This window comes from Protomyctophum parallelum (assembly GCF_964188405.1).
Source record: "Protomyctophum parallelum genome assembly, chromosome: 19".
In the NCBI taxonomy this organism is placed as follows: Eukaryota; Metazoa; Chordata; class Actinopteri; order Myctophiformes; family Myctophidae; genus Protomyctophum; species Protomyctophum parallelum.
In genome coordinates this window covers 19,997,056-20,003,055 of record NC_139717.1, presented here as the reverse complement: position 1 = coordinate 20,003,055, position 6,000 = coordinate 19,997,056, and positions in this window count along the sequence as shown.

Below are 6,000 nucleotides of genomic sequence, written 5' to 3'. Positions count from 1 at the left end.
GCACAGGGCAGACATTGGGGAGGTACTGGGGAGGCACTGGGGGGGGGGGGGGGGGGGGGGGGGGGGGCACTGGGCAGGCACTGGGGAGTCACTAGGGAGGCCCTGGGCAGACATTGGGGAGGTACTGGGGAGGCACTGGGGGGACACTGGGCAGACAGAGTTGGGACAGTCTTTTTTGTTTTTTGGCGCCCCTCCCCCATGGCGCCCCAGGCGGCTGCATGCTCGGCCTGTAGGAAGGGCCGGGCCTGCTGGGAGGTGCAGGTTGGAGACCATCCTTACTGGATTATAGGTTTGGCTAAAGAATCTGTTGGGCGTCTGTGGCTCAGGAGGTAGAGCAGGTCGTCCAATGATCCGTGGTTCGGCGGTTCGAATCCCGGCTCCTCCTGTCTACATGTCGACACTGAACCCCAAATTGCACCCGATGTGCTGGTTGGTACCTTGCATGGCTTCCTTTGCCATCGGTATATGATGTGTGTATATGATGGTGTCTATGATAATGGGTGTTGTGGTGACACCATCCCACACGAGGCAGCGGTGGCCGAATGGTTTGCGGAGCGGTCTTGATATCGGAAGGTCGCTAGTTTGTATCCCCGGACCGGCACGTTAAAATTACCACCGCTGAAGTGCCCTTGGACAAGGCATTGAACCTCTACCATGAAATGTTCTATGAGCTGGGCCTGGCTGTAAACAAGTTCTTGAGCTTAGTCCAGTTACCCTGGGTAAACATACTGTAGTACCTTTCCTTTCCTTTCACTGCAGAGGAATCCTGAGAGGATCAGAGTCCAGCTGGAGTATGACAGGGGGGAGGTGTCCTCGAAGACATGACTCACATCTGCACTCACTTTCACTGACAAACTCTACCCACTCTACACTCTACATAAAAATATGTCAAGTAGATGTAAAAACAATTGGCAGACCCCAAACAACAATGACAACAACAGCTGTACAAAAAACCGCTCTGAAAAAGTGTAGTCTGATGTGAAATCAATCATATATGTGTCATATAAATTTCTATAATATATGTATGGCATATTTCACCATGTGTAATAATTGCTAGAGGGCAGGGTTGATAGTAATGGATTTAACTCAAAATGTATACATCACAAATGCACCTTAGAAATTTGGAATCTTTTTAAAAATTGCACGTTCATGGAATATTAATCTACATTGTTTCTTGTGTCTGGGTAGCTCAGTAGGAAGAGCAGTTGTCTTTGAGGTTGTGGGATCGAATCCTGGCGCAATTAAAATAAACTCAGCATATGAGCAATCTGGCTCCCTGGGCTCCCCAATCTGGATTACAAGAGCATTCTAAAAGATATATAGACGTGTGTTCTTTGCTGTTGCTACCCTTTAGATGACCATGGCCATTGACAATGCATTCGAATTATTTCAAATTTGTTACATTGAAACCGGTGACCTATATGAATGATACAAATACGGTTTTCGACGGAAGTGTAATGCTTTATGGTGTCGTTCACACGAATTCTCCAAAACCGTTAATAAATTATTCAATCAATCAATCAATCAAACCTATTTGAAATAGTCTCACATGCACAGGGCCCTGCATGCAGGCTGCAGGCCCTAGCACTTAAACTCCAGTAAGTTCACACACCCTTCTAGTTTGAACCTTTTAACCTTTTAACTAGTTTTCTAATAAAATAGTTTTTACTTATGTTCTGTAAAGCGACTTTAGGTACCTTGAAAAGCGCTATATAAATCGTATATATTATTAAGTTCCATTGTTTTTTGAATGGAGTTTCCAGGTATGATGAAGTTGTGATGTACCAAAATCCTCCATTGACTTCTTATAATATTAAAGTAAAATATTACAAAACATTTCAAATATGCATGTACACCTGTGCGATTCCACAGTAAGCTGAACATGTCAGAGTTTGAATAGAGTTTCAAAGTGAAAGTGTGTAGGAGTAGAACAGTGCCAAGGTTATGAGGAGACGAAAAGTGTAGGATATCTATAGTGCAGTGGTTCCCAAAGTAGGGTCCGGGGCGGGGACCTCCAGGGGTCCTTGAGGGAGTTCCAGGGGGGTCCCCAGCTAAATGATAGTTTGGAACCAAATGGACAATTATGGGTTTGTAACTCTGAGAGTGTACATTTGTACACTAGAAATTAACATTGATTTTACAATATAAATTGGGGGTCCCAGAGATATAAATGCCATTAAATGGGGGTCCGTAGACTAATGCATGTCAAACTGAGTGTCATTAGAATAAAAAATGGTTGAGAATGGTGGTCTGTGGGCTAATTAGTGCCAATTTGGGGGTACTTGACATGAAAAGGTTTGGGAACCACTGATCTATATAGTGTGCAGCTACCCCACAATTAACTAAACAAATACTTAGGTCGCATTCATACCAGAGAGCTTTGCTGCGATTAAAACGAATCCTGCTGCGCATTGTCAGAAAGTGCGCTTCGTTTGGCAGGTGTGAAGGCTCATTCGAATCCTAATGCGCAGCAAATAACCGCATTTTACTCCGTCCAAAAACGTGGGTTTCGCTTCGCTTCGAATCGCACTTGACTACGATTCGGTGCAGGTGTGAATGCAATCCGCAGTAAATAAAGGAAATGAAGCAAACATAATGTGGCGGGTGAGGAGCTGAACACAGTTGGAGACGGTTAAGGCATATTTTACGCAGCGCAAAGATGTCCCGTTACTGTGGATAGACGTGGTCGAATAAGGAGACTGAAGCCCTGATCGAAATGAGGACGTGTAGGCTACATTAATCAATTGCTTAAGAAAACACATAAAAACACTGCAGTGTATTATAGCCTACATAATATTCTGTCTGTCTGTCTGTGCGTGCCGTAAACATGGAGTGCTGTCACTGTGTGGGACTGGGGAGTTATATCAGTGCGCTCATGCAGCGCTGTGCCTCCATGCCCAAAAGAACAGTGTGTGGCGGCTGCGTGCGTAGAGAGAGAGAGAGGGGGGGGGGTCCCAGGCGGCACGACACATGCACGTTATGAGTGTAATTTTATCACCATAGATTTCACTGTGTAGGCTATAGTTTATGAACGGAACACATTGATAAAGGTCCCCCCTGCTGCGTTTCCAATTGCTGCGAATGACAGTGTGAAGGCAAACCGCAGCCAATTAAATATGCAAGAATCCCCTTTCCCCGCCCATACGGTTCTGAGTCTACCGAAGTATTAGGTGAGAATGTGACCATAGATACACAAAAGTCTGCTCTTGGCCAGGCTGACAGCCTGCAGTGTCAGTTAATTTCCAGGAGAGAGTGCAATAGTGCTTTACATTCCACTTAAACATATCATTTTGAAGTTGTGTTTAGCGTTTAGCTTTTGATCAATGATCAGGGCAACACAGATTTGTATGGGTCCCTTTATTTTAATAATTATTTCAAATGAGCAACAATTTTCATTAATTAAAAACAGAATTCAAAATGTAGCCTACGTAAAAGTACAAAAGTATTGGGATCAAAATGTAGCATTTAAAAATGTATTTAAGGTAACAAAAGTAAAAGTACTCATTATATACAATGTCCCACATACTTGCCCTGATGAAGACTCTTTTGTGAGTCGAAACATGTCGTTTTAACATTATTAATAAAAATACAAATTTTATATCCACCGTCTCCTTATTTTTGAACCTTTTTTGAGTGCTTGGATCGCCGCCTTTTCTTAAGCCTTATCCCTTTGATCTTTGAAGCACCAGCCGAGTTATTTCTAAAAAACTTTTTCTGCACTCCATTAACCTAGTTGATTTTCTTTTTTTCGATATACAATGTCCCAGGCCATTTCTCATTTTCAAATGTGTACAAATCTTTTGAAAATAGCCGATCTACAAGCTCACAATGCGCCAAACCGCATTGTGAGCTTGGCTAGATTGGCTATTTTTAAAAGGCCGGAATGTATATAGGAATGTATGTTTTGCAATAATCAAAATCTACAAAGAAACTAGTAATTCTTGTTTTCAAATAATTGTAGTGGAGTAAAAGTATAGCCTACAATAATTGCCCCTGAGATGTAGTGGAGTAGAAGTAAAAGTATTGGAAATGGAAAGTACAAATACCTCAAAATTGTACTTCAGTACAGTGCAGAGGTACAGCAAGTATGCTTATTAAACATACCAATGAAGAATGAACCATATACCAGTGGGGTTTGAGAAATGCATTTGGTCGCCGCAGACCTCTACCTGAAAAGATATATGTGTGCCAGTGACACACACACACACAGGAGTAGGTTTGTGCAATTTCTTTCTATTTCTGCTATTTTGTACCCAATTAGGATTATTCCACATTTTAAATTTTATAGATTCATACAAGGCACACACAGTCACACACACACACACACACACACACACACACACACACACACACAGAGAGACAAGAGCAAAATCATAGCCCTCACCAAGTCAAGTCAAGATCAGTAACATGAAAAAAATATTAATCTTAATCTAAGCTTCTTCTTTGAGACCACGTCAAATAAACTCAAATGAACAACAACAAATCCTTCAAAGATAAATCAGAGCGCTGCTCTTTCCTCCGGCTCCGCTTCCTTCATTTCCTCTCCATCAGTCGGATGTTGTTATTGTGGCCAAGGTGTGATTTGAATAGCAAATAGCCTTCATGCAAACGCAAGTTGACCCCAAAACAAATATGGTATAGGGCCTATACGCAAGCAAGTGAATTCAATATTGGTGTGTGCGGGCGGACAGACAGACAGACAGACAGACAGACAGACAGACAGACAGAGAGAAGCATTTTGGTCTTATAATGTAACTTTATGATCAGATCACAAATATAATATTGCAATGATCAGGAGAACTCCTCCCCACCTGTGTATATATAGCCATACATACACACATGCATTATGTTTAAAAAGGTACAATGCAAATAAATACAGAGGGCACCAAAAACAATAAAACAAAAACGAAATCCAGATATATCCAACTAGAATGGAAAGGAACACATCAGAGAACATCATCAAAAGCCTAAAAGTCTAATATATACTCGAAAATGATATAGATTTACAAGCTAAACCAATACATTATCCTCAAGTACTATATAGACAGTGAACTATGGCTGGTAATAGTTAGCAAGGCACGTGTGTGGAAGTACAATCTGTTTAATATCTTTGTATTATCTACTTACTACTATACTTACTCACTGCAAGTAATTACCCTTAAGTACACACACCCTTGAAGGAATGCCCTAGCATTTTGAATACGTAGCTATATCTCTGTAGCACAGTTTTCTATTTTCATCTATACGTTTTACTTTTCTTCGACCTAGTCAGAATAGACCTGACACTATATCATGAATACAGGTTTTATCCGTCACAGTACTAAATATGGCTAATTATCATTGCTAGTAATTTAGTTACTAAATTACTTATAGTCTAAGGAGACAGACCGTTGGCACCGTTTTCCATTTGTTTTGCCAATGGGTTTGCAGATTGCTAAATAAAATTACTAGCAAAGCAAAGCTAGCTCACAAGCCTTTGAGTAGCCATACAATAATTTTAGAACGAGGCAAATATGCTGCTGTTGTTGTTGTTGTAGGCCTATATATTTTCGTATTTATTTCTTCGCTGAATTTAAAGCGGCACTATGTAACTTTAAAAAAATGAATATAACATTTAATAGAGCACCGAAGTCTGACGTCAATCCCCATCTAGGGTGATTTTTAGATCGCCTCATAAGAACTGTGATTGAAAAATAAACAAATCCCCCTGGCCGTTTCACTCATATAGATATGAAGAATCAACTGACTGAGAGAAAACGCTAATGTTACTGCTGCCAAATTAATTGATCTGACGAGGTCAGATCAAGATATGGAGTGTCAGAACCGGTCAGCTCCATATATGGGGATCTAAGGGTGGCAGCGGGGGCAGTGTATTGAATGTACAGGGTTTGATGAGGCCCCAGATATAGGGCCAGACATCATTTAGGACCGAGACCAGATTCTAAATCATGACCGTTTTCTGAAAAACGTGTCTCTATATCAGTGGTTATAAAACTATTT